Here is a 9,799-nt window from a genome sequence, read left to right as displayed (position 1 = left end):
ACCTAACTAACTACGCAGTCTAGCTACCGGGGAAACCACACCCTTGATGGGCTTTGTCGAACCGGGTCGCTCCAGCGACCTCGGCCCAGTGTAACCGAGCGGAATTACCAGAGTCTGTCGGACCCAATGACAACTTACCGGCCCAAACGGCCTCACTAATTCTCAATACGCACCGTGCTGGGTCAATGAAGGAAAAACACGGACGACGAACTGGAACATTTAACACGGGGGTTTATTTTAAAATAGGAAATAATCGGGAAGGGAGACACAGAGCAAAGTTATCACAAATAAGAAATGTAATTCACAATGTACAACTACAAGGCACTTAACAATTCTACTTACAGACGGGGCCCATGGACACACACACACACACACACACACACACACACACACACACACACACACACACACACACACACACACACACACACACACACACACACACACACCCAAAAGAAAATGGACCCCGTGGGTCTTTATTCGGTAGAGCCGGGCTGGGGTACCTTCCTGCCTCGTGCGGTCACACCGACTCCAAACCACTACGGTGGGACTCGAACCCACGACCTGAAGTCCACGACCCACATCCCTGGCTGCTCGGCCGCCACTACCACGAGGAGCCACTGCAAAGGGCCATAGACGACGACCGAGACCAAGCCACCATGACCTCAGACGAAGCCAATCGCCACCAAGACTGCAGACGAAGCCAATCGCCACCAAGACTGCAGACCGCTCCAACCACGCCCAACCCTCTCCTCTTTCTTTACAAATGGGCGACCCTTTTTTTGACGATGGCTCACCACCTCGTCTTATCCTTCCCCTCCCCCGCGGGTCGAGTGAAATGCTCTGAGGTACTCGCCTCCGGATTGGACGAGGGGTTGGCGGGCGACTCGTGGCCGCCGTTGATTGGATAAGCTCACGGTGGGTGGAGGGAACCTCACCCCTGTATGTGACACGCTGCACGTGGGCGATGGATGGCGATGGTGCAAAAACGAAGGATGAGGATTTAAAGATATAAAAAAACCTGACTATAAAAGTAACTCTTAGCACACACACGAAATTCCCATTATACAGAAGGACGGGACCCTGACTATAAACTCATACTTATCAAAATAACTGAACTGCGGAGGCTGCTGTCTGTCTCTGTGCAAATGGCTTCCAGATTCGTAACAATTTATCATCCAGGTTTCCAAATCTCGGGGGGGGGAGGGGGAAACCAGCAATCCCTGTTACTCGTAATTCCTGTGGGAAACATTTGCAGGATAACCCACTCACCGATAAGCTGTCTAGTTCGGGTTCGATTCCTGACCCAAAATTAAGCTATTACTCTGGTGCTTTTCAGGACAGGGTTTGGATCAATTCGTACTCCATCCTTTGGGGGAAGGTGGTGGATGTTCTTCTCGCATTGTGTGGTGGATATTAAAGATCCCATGGTGTCTTTTGAAAGGCAGGTAGGACGGTTTGGAGACAAAGTGAGAGAGGCGAGATTGAGATGGTTTGGACATGTGCACAGGAGGGAAGCGGAGTATATCGGGAGAAGGATGTTGAAGATGGAGCCGCCAGGCAGGAGGAGAAGAGGAAGGCCAAAGAAGAGGTTCATGGATGCGGTGAGGGCAGACATGCGGGTGGTTGGAGTGTCAATGGAAGATGTGGAGGATAGAGCGAAATGGAGACGGTTGATCCGCTGTGGCGACCCCTAACGGGAGGTAGCCGAAGGAAGAAGAAGAGGAGGCGTCTTTTGAAAGGCACCTTTGGATCTTTAATTTGTACAGTTGTGCACAGTAACTTTGCACAGTACAAGCTATTTTGAACAGTAACTTCCTGCTCTAACATGGGGCACAGGTGCATCAGCAGACTCGGTGGTGTCATGGTTAGAATGTCCAATTTGAGTCTTCGAGGTCAGCATTTCGAACCCAGGCTGTGTGATACCAAGGACTTCAAAAATGGGATGTGCTACTTCCTTGCTTGATGTTCAGCATTTAAAAATTATAGACCATGGACAAACAACCATAGGTTGGCAATTGATGGGCTTTGATGGGCCAAATGGCCTCCTCCTAAATTGAAGTCCCATTGTATGGGATCTTCTATTATTATAATGGCACAACAGATCCCAAAGCAATGACACAACCAGAAGACCATATTCATAATTGAATGTTTTTACCCTTGCCAGAGGAGACGGTATTGCATCTGGTTCCGTTTCTTTGTCTGTTTGTTTGTTTGTTTGTCCGCACAGAACGTGAGTATGATTTTTCTCTGCAACCACTTGCCAGAATGAGATGAAATTTTCACCATTGGAGCCACTACTCATGTAGAATGTTTTAATAAAATCATGACATCATAGGTCATGTGGTGTGGCAGTCATGTTGGAAAAAAGGAAAAAAATTTACCACAATATTTCCGAATGGGGAATATTCGTGATTTTTTGATGATGTCATTGGTGTCTTCCTTATGAGATCATAATTACATATTTTTGAGGGTCATCTCAGGATAAACTGGTCGACAGAAAAAAATTGATGATGTCATCGGTCAGGTGGTTCAGCAGCCGTGTGTGTGTGTGTGTGTGTGTGTGTGTGTGTGTGTGTGTGTGTGTGTGTGTGTGTGTGTGTGTGTGTGTGTATTCTACTAGCAAATATATCTGTCACTTCACTGATGGTAATACTAAAGTGAGGAGGGAGAAAATGAGGGGGAAGAGGGAGAGAGTGGTGGGAGAGACGTAGAGAGGGAGAGAGGGGCGGGGGAGAGAGAGTGGGAAGAGTGAGGAGGTGGAGGGGAAAGTTGAAAGGAAGGAGGGGGAGTAAGAATGGATGGGGGAAGGGAAGACAGTGTGAGGTGAGAGGAAGGGAAGGCAGACATGCTGTGGAGCATTAATTATGATTCATACCATCTCATCAAAATGATTCTGCATAGAATAACAGTGAAGATGGAAACAAAATAATGTCTGAAATCCATTTTCTACCAGTCATACGATGAACATGGCCCGGAGACAAACTCCCGTCCAGTCATAAATCCCGCCCGGACATGTCCAGAGATGAACACCGCCCAGATACGTCTGGAGACGAACACCGCCCAGACGTGTCCAGAGATGAGCACCGCCCGGATGCGTCTGGAGGCGAACACTGCCTGGACGCGTCCAGAGACAAACACCGCCTGGATGCATCTGGAGACGAACACCGCCCAGACGCATCTGGAGATGGACAATATGTATATTAAACCTTAAAAAAAATCTTCTCTGAAAACGCTGAACAGATCGAGGCAAAACTTTACAGGTATGACCGCCTATCAATGAGGAACAAAAGGTTCCCACACAATGGCATCAGAGGTCAAATGGTTTGGCAGCCTTGTGGAACTCTTGCGGATGCCAAGGTATTCATGAATAATTGATAGGTAGCAGAATCTGGCAGCAATATTGGATTGAACAAAAATATTTTAATTTTTTTTCTCTTTAACATCCATCGATTAACATGATCATCGATTAACTTTACAATTATGATCCAGTAGTGGTGTGGAATATCTATCTACATATTACTGAAACTCATCTTGTATGTATGTTCCCGAAATACAGCCAAAACAGTCCACGATAGTGCAAAAATTTTCGGCCCACCTCACTCACCATTCTCCTGCGGTGTGCAGTCTCAAGTTTCATTCAAATCTGGCAACGAAAAAATTATTTAATAATCATTTCCCGATTCAGTCAAGTACTCTTCGGGAGTATTTGATCAATGCAAACAACCTCAGCTGTATAGTTCGCTGGAGCTATCTTTTTTTCTTGAAATGATTTACTGAAAAATCGCTGATGGTAGAGAGAGAGAGAAAGAGAAAGAGAAAGAGAGAAAGAACTGATCCTAAAAAAAATTTCATTGTCTCTCTAAAAGCCACGGTAAAGACTGGAGGAAAAGAATCTTAACCAGGTCAGCAGAAATTGAAGAAAAAAGAAATAATGTCCCACATTCCTGAGCATTCCTGGAAGGAAGCCCAAAACGCAAGCGGTGGGGTAGTGCGCTGGCACAGTCTAATCGGAGAGGCTGCTGGGGGCCTGGAATGCACACTACATGGGAATGGCTAAACACGGTTTTCTCTCACTGTGTGCACACCCGAGGAACCTTTTCCAACATGCCGACAAGCGCCTGCACCCCTGTCATGAGTAATCAGACTTGACATGGGAATGAACTGCTTGGTTGAAAAAGGTTCGCCATTGTGTTTTCTGGCTCGTGGGCTCAAACGTTCAGTTTCTCCAGCTGTTTCCCCGACATTCTTCGAGACATATTCATTCTGCCGCTCTTTGAACCTTTAAGTGCCTAAAAATGCCAGGTACGGTGTAGGATTTTCACGCTGAGTGCATAATATGGGTTAAAAAAAAAATTCAGGTGTATTCCTCAGAGGTGTACGAGGTGTATATGACTATACCGTTAAATAAACCAACACTTGAAATAAATACGAAATACCTGTCGAAAGAAGGTATCGAAGTTGTTCAAGTAATCGTACTTAACTCGTGACGTCAGAGCAAAAACAGATTGCAGGTGTTCAGACGAAAGCAGAAAAATTCACATGATGTCGAACATGGGCTACTTTTCAAAGACATACACCAGCACATGTGAGTAGGACAGGGAAGGATAGGGTCGATACATGTAGACGATTAACTACATACTGTACAAGGGGCGTTCAATAACTTTTAGGAACCAGTTCAATTATTCCTGAATGTATAATTGGAGGAAAAATTATTTTCTTATAAATTGTCTTCCGCCCCTCCGACAAGGTCGCAGATGGGGACAGTAAAATGAGCTCCGTCCAACCGACCGACCGACCGTCCAACCGACTGACCAACCGACCGACCGACCAACCGACCGACCGTCCAACCGACTGACCAACCGACCGACCGACCAACCGACTGCCCAACGGACAAACCAACCGTCCAACCGACTGACCGACCATCCAACTGACTGACCAACCGACTGACCAACCATCCAACCAACTAAGCGACCGACCGACTGTCCAACCGACAAACCGACCGTCCAACCGACCATCCAACCAACCGACTGACCGACCGACCGACTGACCAACCATCCAACCGATCAACCGACCAACCGACCGTCCAAGCAACCGACTGATCATCTGTCCATGTACTTTTGTGTACCTGATATTTCAAAAAAACGTTGAACCATGACACGTCATGACGTTTTTAGCTTTCATATTGCAGATATATATTGCTCATGATATTAGATCACGGCTGTGATTGGCTGAATTGTGTTGCCATAGCAACCATCTCGGTAACTTGGCTTGTGTTCGTGATATTTCAAAAACTGTTCAGGATTTAGATTTCAGATTACACAGATCTATTCCTTATTCCACCCAGAAGGTGTGGGGTGGGGGGACCTAGCTTATCAGCTTATTGTTACATTTAATTATACACTGCACAATGAAAAGTTTGGCTTTTTTGTATACAAAGTCTGGGCTCATGGATTTTCAAAGACTATTGTGATTGCCACATTTGTATAACTTTTTGAATGCCCTATGTATCGATATAACAAAACAGTAAAGGTGAAAATTATTTTTGACGTACAACATGTGAACAGATAAACTGTGAGACAGAGATCTCCAGCATGGACATCCAACCATAGACTAAATGACGAAGGAAACCTGGAATAACTATCGAGTGTTGAGATTTATAAAATAGAAAAGGTAAAAAAGAAGACAAGGGTATGTTGAAAGGAGATCAGAGGAAGAGGTGGGAGAGAAAGGATATCGGATATTCGGGGTGGGAGGGGAGCGTGACAGGGATCCAAATGTTTAGCAATTTGCATGTGGTAACAAATGGAGGGGCCCTTTGTCTGGTTGTCTGGGAATAAAATAAAAAAGTCAAAATACTTAAGTCTCCTCTGTGTATAAGAATTAATTTGGTATATTTGTCTCTGATCCGCTTCGTAACTCCTTATAAGGAATTTGATCTGTGGAATATGAGAATAATGGGATTGGACTTTCAAGCACATATTATGTGGTTAAGAAAATCTTCCTGTGTTTGATCAACTCTTTTATCTGATATCTGATAGGTATGACAGGTTATATGATTAAGAAGAGTTAAGATAGTAGTAAGGCAAGGGTCTTTCATTCAGAGTCGTTTTTAATGTATGGAATGGTCTCCCTGGAAAACTCGTGGCAGCAGAAACAGTAGATAGCTTTAACATGGAGTTAGATAGGTACCTGGAAGAATTGGGGATAGAGGGGTACATTTACAGTGACCTGCAAACGTTTTCACTCCCCCCCCCCTTTCCAAAGCTTCCACATTTTGATGTCACATGAGCTTATTTCATTATTCCTTCAAATCAAACTCAAAAGTGATGAAGCTAAAAACTGCAGATAAAATGTGAATACATTGGATTAACAGAGAAATTCTGATGATTCTTAGTTGCATAGGTATTCAACCCATTCTCTAATGAGCCCTAAATCACTTCAGGAGCAAATTATTTATTTGAAAGGTTACAAAATAAGTGTAATAGGTTTCACCTGTGTGTAATCAGTGGTTTAACTTAAAAATTAATCTCCCCATTTATCTAAGGAGTTTTAAGGTGCAACTCATTTGGTCAACTAATGAGGCAAACATGAAGACCAAGGAGCTTTCCAAAGAAGTCAGACATAAAGTGGTGGAGAAGCACGGTTCAGGAGAGGGTTATAAGAAGATTTCAGTCACCCAGACTCTACCCAGATCAGGTCGCCCATCCAAACTCAGCAGCCGGGCAAGCAGGAAACTGGTTCGGGATGACACTGTAACTCCAACAATGACTTTGAAAGATCTACAAGGCTCTTTGTCTGAGATGAGGGTCAATGTTCATCAATCAACAATATCCCATTCCCTTCAGAAAGCTGGCCTTTATGGACAGGTTGCAAGAAAGAAGGCATAACTGAAAAAGACACATCTAACAGCTCGTATGGAGTTTGCAAAAAAGCATCTTAATGACACTGCAGGAATGTGAAAAAAGGTTTTGTGGTCAGACGAGACAGAAATTGAACTTTTTGGTCTTAATTCAAAGCGTTACGTCTGGCACAAATCAAACACTGCACATCATCACACAGTCAACACCATCCCGATGTCAAGCATGGTGGTGGCAACAACATGTTATGGGGTTGGTTTTCATCAGCAGGTACTGGCAAGCTTGTCAGGATTGACGGGACAATGGACGGTTCAAAGTACAAGAAATTTATCTGATTGTTAGGAGGGCATATTCAGGAAATTATTTCTCATTGTTCGGAAATTGCAGAGGTCATGCTGATCATGTGACTGGAAGTGTGTCAAAATGGTGGACTTTATAAGTTTTGGGGAAAAATCGTGTAAATTCTTTCAAAAATCTTCCTCTCCAGACCCACCAGTCAGAATGCTACCCTCCATAATCCTCCATTTAGGTTACAACCTTAGGCCAGGATCCAGATAAGTTACATGTCCAGTAGTCCGATTTTTAGATCCTCGTGGAGGATCTCTAAGTCTTACTCACGTTGTTGTTCTTCATCTTCTTTGTGTGGACTTTTTAGATCCTCGTGGAGGATCTCTAAGTCTTACTCACGACGTTTTTCTTCATCTTCTTCTTGTGGACTTTTTTGTTTCACAGCCTACAGTTTTCATCGAAACTTCCTGAAACTTGGCATATCTTTGTAAAAATACCCTGCACAGACAGTAACCATCTCCGATTTTGAAAATTCCTCCTAGAAAAAAAGTTATGACGTCAAAATATCTCTGCTAATGGAAATCGCCCAAAAAATTATCTCAGAAACGAGGCAAGCTTTTTGAATTCTGTTTGTGGGAATCGAACAGGGGATTAGCAGAGATGAATTGCTGTACATATGATACATCACTATGACGTCATATAAATTTTTAAGACGTCATTCCTATTTTTTGACATTTTTTGTTGCACAACCCAGATTGATGTGGAAGTAAAACATAATTGTTTTACTACCAATTATGCTGATGACAAACGAACAAACATCCAAACAAACAGACAGAATTACTGACAATAAGGGTCACCTATTTCGGCGACCCAATAACAAAATTGACTAACCAATACATATAGTTGAAAAATTTTCGATTTTGCTAGTAACAAACAGATAGAAAGAGGGTCAAAACATAACCTCCTTTCGCCTTCGGTGGCGGAGGTAAAATAAAGAGTGTGCAGTCAATGCACTACTTATTGTAGATGAAAATAGACCAAGTCTGAGGAAGTGGACCTGCTGAGGCACACATCAGGAAATCAATTCAGAAAGGAAGCAATGGGGGAAGACGCATTGACGACTGCCAATGAGGTATCATGAACAAAGAAGACCCAAATCCAATTGCTTCAGTGATGCATATGCTTACGTCACACCAGATTCAATTTCGAGGAAATTGTGAGGAAACACCCACAGCGACAATTGGCCAGGTAAGAAGGAGCGCTTTCATCTCCATAACGATGTCAATTTATGATGGATCAAAGTATGAAAATCCTGCAACACTAAATCCTCAATTGAATGCAGGTGCAGTTGTTCAAGCACTGCCTGTTGGTGCTTGAGGATGGCCTTTACACTTAACACGGTCAGTGGTCTTTTGCCAATGTGGAGTGAAATATTGCAGAATAAAGAACTAATCTTGCTGGTGAAGTTTATTGTCGATTTGCGTTGGTGGACAGGTAGAACAATCGGTGAAATCAACATGGCATTGATTGAGGTACGGTAACCGCCGCAGGAAGCAAAGAAATGCTGATGTTTTGGGCGTTGAGCCTTGGTTGGAGCAAAAAACAGGATGAAGTGTTAACACCTGAAACGTCAGTTTCTCCTTGCTTCCCATAGTGGTTAGCATACCTCAATCAAAGTCCTGCTGATTTCATCCATTGTAGTGAAATATTGCTTGCTATAATTGAAGTGGTTAAAAAAAGTATTTTGCCAATAAAGCTGCCAACCATGTCTGCAAAATCCATAAAATAAATTTGACCTCAAAAATAATTGGTGGTTGAATTCAGTGACCAGATATGCAACTCCTCTGTAAATTTCAAGTCAATCAGATAAAAATTGAGGATTTTTGAAATACCACCTTAGTTATTTGACCTTGGACCCATGTTGACCGTTTGGCCTATGTTGACCTCAAAGAGAATTGGCTAGTTAAATTCAGTGACCTGAAGTATAAACCTTCTTAAAATTCCAAGTCAATCGGATGAAAATTGAGGATTTTAGAAATACAATCTTAGTTGTTGACCTTGGGCCTATGTTTACTATTTGATCTCAAAAACAATGGGCTTCTTCCTTATGACAAACTCGACCATGTGGTGAAGTTTCGTGAAGATCGGTTTTAAATTTGACCTGTAGGCAACAAACAAACAGAAAAACAGACAGAATAACAGAATCGACAAACCAATGAACTTGGAAAAATCTTCGACTTTGCAAGTGATAATTGTTACTAACATATTAATAAATGACAAATTAGAATGGTTCTTGCCAGGAGTTTACCAGGGAACACATCATCAGCTTTGTTCAAACACAGATTGGACAACACCACTGACGACACCGGCCACCTCTGCCAGGCCACCTCACACACAATAAAACACATGCTGGAAGAGGGCATAGCCCTGACTCCATGAAAGTAAATGTTTGGTGTTTGGTATCTACCGCAAGCCCCTGATGTTTTTCAGCAGCAATTTGATCAGGTCCCAATTTCACAACATGGGAATGTTGTGAAGGAAGGAATTGCTCTCCTTCAGATGAAGGAAGAGACTCCAGTCCTTCAGATGTTTGGGTCGCTCCCGGGAAACCGTTGTTTTTGTCTCGAATGCAGCCTGTGGCTGCAAGTTGC

The 9,799-nt window shown here is 43.3% G+C and overlaps 1 long non-coding RNA gene across 1 annotated transcript; it reads right to left on the bottom strand.

Annotated features, from left to right (window-relative positions):
- Positions 1 to 2,541: 2,541 nt before the first annotated feature.
- LOC147015533 (uncharacterized) lies at positions 2,542 to 4,607 on the bottom strand. The gene is made up of 2 exons (XR_015050364.1): positions 3,608 to 4,607; positions 2,542 to 3,181 (listed from the first exon to the last, which is right to left on the bottom strand). It is a non-coding gene; the product is annotated as an uncharacterized LOC147015533 (long non-coding RNA).
- Between the last annotated feature and the right edge of the window lie 5,192 nt (positions 4,608 to 9,799).

This window comes from Eptatretus burgeri, chromosome 12 (assembly GCF_056783735.1).
Source record: "Eptatretus burgeri isolate ZD-2024b chromosome 12, Ebu_testis_v1, whole genome shotgun sequence".
Classification (NCBI taxonomy): Eukaryota; Metazoa; Chordata; class Myxini; order Myxiniformes; family Myxinidae; genus Eptatretus; species Eptatretus burgeri.
Note: the sequence above shows the minus strand (reverse complement) of the source record. Positions and strands in the feature narration are given on the sequence as shown.